The sequence below is a fragment of the Heloderma suspectum genome, chromosome 1 (assembly GCF_057233095.1).
Source record: "Heloderma suspectum isolate Gila_16-S chromosome 1, 16-S_ref, whole genome shotgun sequence".
NCBI lineage: Eukaryota > Metazoa > Chordata > Lepidosauria > Squamata > Helodermatidae > Heloderma > Heloderma suspectum.
Genome location: NC_139458.1, coordinates 200,058,495 through 200,064,892, shown reverse-complemented (window position 1 = coordinate 200,064,892; position 6,398 = coordinate 200,058,495).

Sequence of the window (6,398 nt, the reverse complement as noted above, 5' to 3'; positions counted from 1 at the left end):
AGTCAGGGTTGATTTCCTTTAGGATGGACTGATTTGACCTCCTTGCAGTCCAGGGGACTCGTCAGAGTCTTCTCCAGCACCACAGTTCGAAAGCATCAATTCTTCGGCGCTCAGCCTTCCTTATAGTCCAGCTCTCACAGCCATACATTACTACTGGGAAAACCATAGCTTTGATTAGACGGACCTTTGTCAGCAAGGTGATGTCTCTGCTTCTTACTATGCTGTCTAGGTTTGCCATAGCTTTCCTCCCAAGGAGCAAGCGTCTTTTAATTTCATGGCTACAGTCACCGTCTGCGGTGATCTTGGAGACCAAGAAAATAAAATCTGTCACTGCTTCCGTTTCTTCCCCTTCCATATGTCAGGAAGTGATGGGGCCAGATGCCATGATCTTAGTTTTTTTAATGTTGAGTTTCAAACCAGCTTTTGCACTCTCCTCTTTCACCCTCAACAAGAGGCTCTTTAGATCCTCTTCGCTTTCTGCCATTAGGGTGGTATCATCTGCGTATCTGAGGTTGTTGATAATTCTCCCGGCAATCTTAATTCCGACCTGTGATTCATCCAACCTGGCGTTTCTCATGATGTACTCTGCATATAAGTTAAATAAGCAGGGTGACAATATACAGCCTTGTCGTACTCCTTCCCCAATTTTCAACCAATCGGTTGTTCCATGTCTGGTTCTTACTGTTGCTTCTTGACCCTCGTACAGGTTTCTCAGGAGACAGGTAAGGTGGTCTGGTACTCCCATCTCTTTCAGAATTTGCCACAGTTTGTTGTGATCCACACAATCAAAGGCTTTAGCGTAGTCAATGAAGCAGAAATAGATGTTTTTCTGGAATTCTCTTGCTTTCTCCATGATCTAGCAAATGTTGGTGATTTGATCTCTAGTTCCTCTGCCTCTTCGAAACCCAGCTTGTACTCAGTTCACATACTGCTGAAGCCTAGCTTGTAGGATTTTGAGCATCACCTTGCTGGCATGGGAAATGAGCGCAATTGTACGGTAGTTTGAACACTCTTTGGCATTGCCCTTCTTTGGAATTGGAATGTAAACTGACCTTTTCCAGTCTTGTGGACACTGTTGAGTGTTCCAAATGTGTTGGCATATTGAGTGCAGCACTTTAACAGCATCATCTTTTAGGATTTTAAATAGCTCAGCTGGAAGACTGCCATCTCCACCAGCTTTGTTGTTAGTAATGCTTCCTAAGGCCCACTTGACTTCACTCTCGAGGATGTCCGGCTCAAGTTCAGTGACCGCACTATCATGGCTATCAGGGACATTCAGATCTTTCCTGTGTAGTTCTTCTGTGTATTCTTTCCACCTCTTCTTAATCTCATCTGCTTCTGTTAGGTCCCTGCCTTCATGGTCCTTTATCATGTCCATCTTTGCACAAAATGTTCCCTTGAGATCTCCGATTTTCTTAAAAAGATCTCTAGTCTTTCCCATTCTGTTGTTTTCCTCAATTTCTTCACATTGTTCATTTAAGAAGGCCTTCTTGTCTCTCCTTGCTGTTCTCTGGAACTCTGCATTCAGTTGGATATATCTTCCCCTTTCTCCCGTGCTTTTCGCTTCCCTTCTTTCCTCAGCTACTTGTAAAGCCTCATCAGACAGCCACTTGGCTTTCTTGCATTTCTTTTTCTTTGGGATGGATTTAGTAGTTGCTGCCTTAATGCAAGTGAACACTGCCCTCTAGTGGGCACCTTTGGGATTAGGACAGCCTGTCACCTTAAGGCCATGCACAGCTATCTAGAAACGAGAAACGTCTGTTTTTTCTGCTGCGGGGTGAGCTCTACTTCCTTACCCGTCAAAAGACACGAGTACAGCCATAGGGCATTTCTACAGCAGCCTAAAACCCTGCATTTAAAACAGGGCTTTCTGCTTCTGTTTTAAATGCAGGATCACAACTGACTTCCCTTACACCCCCCCTTCTCCCCGTATCTGAGTCTTCCATTATCTTTCATTGATCTTGCTCCTCCTCTTGCCACTTTAACTCTTTTCACGGAGGAAACTGAAGCTGAACACAACGGGGGTAATTTGATAGCTCATTATCTGCAATCTATTTAAAAACAGAACAAAGGGCATTTAGTGCAAGAGGGTCACGGCGTCATGTAAAGAGCCCGTAAACGTCTGTGCAGGAGCAATCTCAATCGCAGGATAAAAGCTCCGAGTGATGAAGCCCTATGAATCAAATACTAACTGCCTCTTTGCCCCTCTCCCCTGTGCTTCACTTGAACAATTTGATTTGTTTCTTTTTCCCTAAGCCAACCTCTCCAGATGTTTTGGACTAAAACTCTCATCATCCCAAATGGCTGTGTAGTCCTTGGAGATCCTTTGGCCAATTCATTTCCAGGGGAGAGGGGAGGAGTTTGAGGGGAAAGTGGAAAGTGAAACTCTTCTCCACTGTTGCAGAGCTGATTTTCCTTTTAGCAAACAATTTTTGCTTCTTTCCGGCTTGATCCTAAAACTTGCTGCATAAACACAGAAGGGCTTACATTGGAAAATACCAGCATTTACACATCGAAAGGAAGTTCACAGATTGTACTGAAAAGAAAAGCAAACTACAGAGTGCTTTTAACAGATATTTTGTAAGCTCCTTCAGGAAAGGAGCGATCTTTCTGTTGTTACTCTGTAAAGCTCCATGCACATTGATAGTTCTATATTATTGTTGTTGTTATTAAATAATTAATGAGAAGTCAGTAGACTGTAATATAATAAGGTACAGTACAAATCCTGTAAGGCCCAGTACCCATCCAAAAACACTTATATGAACAGGGCAGTGTCAAAGGTAGGCATGGCTGGCATCTGCCAAGGGCCCATACCCAATAGTGGTCCGCCGACAAGAGTTCCCTGAAGTTGCAACTTGCATGTTCACCTGCCTCTCGCTCTGGCTCAGATGGTGGTGGTGAGAAGGAGCAGATGTCACTCCCTACTTGCTCACTGGTTCTCCGCTTGTCAACCAAGCAAGTGGTAGCAACGATGAGAAAGAGTATCAGGAGCTGGTGACAACGGCGGTCAAAATATAGACTCACTGCAGGAAGGGAGCCCGTGGAGCATGTCTTGTGCAAGGGCCTCCAAAAACCTGGAGCCAGCACTGTTCATGAATAACCACACCATCAACACTCTTTAAATAACATTTAAAAGTATGTAAGCATATTACACTCTTTGTTTCTCCTCACAGGCAATATGAACATATATTATTAATTTTTTTAATTTAGCATGAAGTTTTTCATGCTCTGATTGTATGTGATTAAAAGATTCAGTAGCACCAAGGGTTATTTCAATGTAGCAATAATATACTTCATTATAAAGTTACATAATGTCTTTAGTTGCTAAAGTATTAATTAAAATTCAGTCACTGAAGGAAAATAAAACTTCAGATTTTCATACAGCTACCCGATTTCTTGTCATGTCACATTTTGTTGAAAAGGTTTTTAACATCTAAAAACTCAGCTAGTATTCACTTATACAGCCACTCAGAACAGTCAAAATATTAAAAAAAAATGTTTTCATAGTATTTAATTGTCTATGGAACCAGATCACTGGAATGTAACTAGACCAAGAAAAATAGCATGATTAATTTATTTATACTCTTTGTGGTTTTCTGACAATGTTATTCACAAATGGAATTAGTGTGGATGACTGTTATTTAGATTTTACTTTCTCTCAGGCTACAACAGATTTGCAAATAAAGCTGGTATCATTAGAGCATTTCTTTGCAAATTGGAAAGTGCATGACTCAGTGGCTGGCTGTTGATCTGCTATGAGTAACTTCACAATAAGACATCTATTTATTTGAGTCAAATGGAAGAAAACATCTCAGTAAAGAAACAAGTAATGCCACATTTATAAGAAGTTATTTACAGTGCTGGGAGGTGGGACTTCAATACATTTTAAATACTGTAATAAAGACCTTAGCTTGTATTTTAAGCACACGACTCAGTCTTTTTTGTCCTCAGACAAAACAGATGAAACAAACGAACAGATTAAAAGACTTTGGAGCCACATGCTGAACCATATTAGTGGCAGAAATTTAGCTCATTGGTAGAGCACCTGCTTCGCATGCAGAAAGTTCCAAGTTCAATCACAGGCATCTCCAGGTAGGGCTGGAAAAATTCCTGCCTGAATCCCTGGAGAGCCGTTGCTGCCAGTCTGTGTTGACAATACCGGGCTAGTTGGACCAATGATCTGACTCAGTATTAGGCAGTTTCCTATGTTCCATATTCTGAGGTCACACATCCTGAGGATACATGGGTGCCTGAAGCAAAACAACCCAAATGGCGTCCCCATTGTGGCAGTAAAAACACATTTAAAAAACTAAATAACTGACTATTTGCTGTCCTTCAATGGTATCCTCAATCTGCCAAGATAGGTTGCATCAAAGACTGAGACTGGCTGAATCGCCCTGCCTCAGTGATAAGGCTGGAAATCTGCACACACAGTAAAAATGAAAATAAAAAAGGTGGTGTGCCTGTTAAATGGGGGCAACTGCAATGTATGGTACTGTTAGGGTTACCTGGTCAGCTCTTCATCAGAAATGTGGTCCTGTAGATTAAAATGCTCCAAGGCAGTGGGAAAAGATGTCCCTGTTTTCCATCAGTGTTGGGGTGGGGTGGAGGGATTAAAGTCCTGCTTGTGACTTTAAGAGAGAAGCAAGTGAGAGAAGGGGGTCGACAAAGAGAGGTGGATGGGAATATGAACTTGAGTATACTCCGGGAGAGAGCGGAGGTCAGGAAGGCCTGGCGTGCTATGGTCCATAGGGTCACAAAGAGTCGGACACGACTTAACAATTGAACAACAACAACATTTGGAGGCATCTTAGGGTAGAATTGTTAACCCAAGGTCCTGAAACACACCATTGCTTGTCATGCAATGACATTTTTATTTGGTTTGCTGTGCAACTGAAAAATTACAAAGGTTGTCTCTGGAGTGACTGAGCCAGGTGTAATTTCTCAGGTCATTATCCCTTGGACATGCAGCAATAAACTTCATTCATGTCAATTAATGGAGAAATCATTGCTGATAAAACGATCAAGCCACATACATGACAAAGACTCTGGACCTGCAAAGTAGTAATTTAAAGTATCTTTCATTCCCACAGCTATTGACCTTTCCATTCTGTGTGCTGAGTGAAGGTTTGAAAGTCTTCTGAAATAAATGCATTCTTAATGAAGGCTCACATCTAATAAATCACCACTCCTTAAATGTCCATGGTAAGCTAATGGTCAGGAAAACCTGTCCCTTTTCTTTAAATGCTCTGTCCTTTTTCTTTAAACAAAGTATAAACCAAACAGAGTCCTCTAAGCTACAGGATAATGTTGATGCTGTAACGACTTCAGGCGTTAAGACAGGTTCACCAGGGCTGTTTTAGTCACTCATGTTCATATCAAGGAAAATTTCACCAGCTAAATTTCTGTATGTCAGACTGCTGTTAAAGGCACAGAAGCAGAGCATGCAAAACATCTGACAGTCCTAACCAGCAGACCACTCACTCTGTGACATAGCCCTGAACCGCACATACAGATGTAAATAGCATGTGGTGGTTGAAAATTGGGTGTGTGAACTTCCAAGGAACATCAGCTCTTTTTGTTTTTATGAAAACTCATGTTAGCCCTTTTGGTCAATTAGATCTCAAAACCCTTTACAAAGAAGGGTGACTAACATTTCCAGAGTAATTAGTCTTTCACCTGTCTCTTACAGATGGGGAAATTGTGCTCAGGTGACTTAGGAACATCGGAAGCTGCCCTATGCTGAACCAGACGATTGGTCCATCTGAGCTGAGTATCGTTGACACTGACTGGCAGCTGCTCCCCAGTGTTTCTGGCAGGAATTCTTCCAGCCCTATCTGGAGACACTAGGGATTGAACCTAGGACCTTCTCATGCAAAGCAGATTATCTACCACTGAGCTATGGCTCCTCCCCAGATTTGCCTAAGATCACACAGGATGTCAGGGTAGATAAGGGACACTAGTACTCCTGCTCCCCTACAGTCAGCTCACTTCATTTTGGACCAGTGTGTCCATCTGTGCTGATTTTGAGGGGGGGAGCCATGTTAGTCTTATTGCAGCAAAAACCAGTGGGGGTTGGGGGCTCCGATTTCAGTGAGGCCGTAAATCCAGTCTAGGTGTCAGTCATAACCAGCCAGAATGCTAAAGGAACTACCCAAAGTGCTAAGCCCTATCCCCAAAATAGGTTCAGCACCTTGGTTAGCTTCTTTAGAGTTCTGACTGGTTCAGACTGAAATCCAGAATGGATTGACGACCCCACTGAAATCGGAGCCACCAGCCTCCACTGGCAAAAACAGCAGATAGTTTTGCAGGACCTTAAAGATTAATGTATTAGTGTGTAATCCTATGCACATTTAGACAGATGGCTGGCAGGGGCATGCTGGGATCTGTCGGACTTT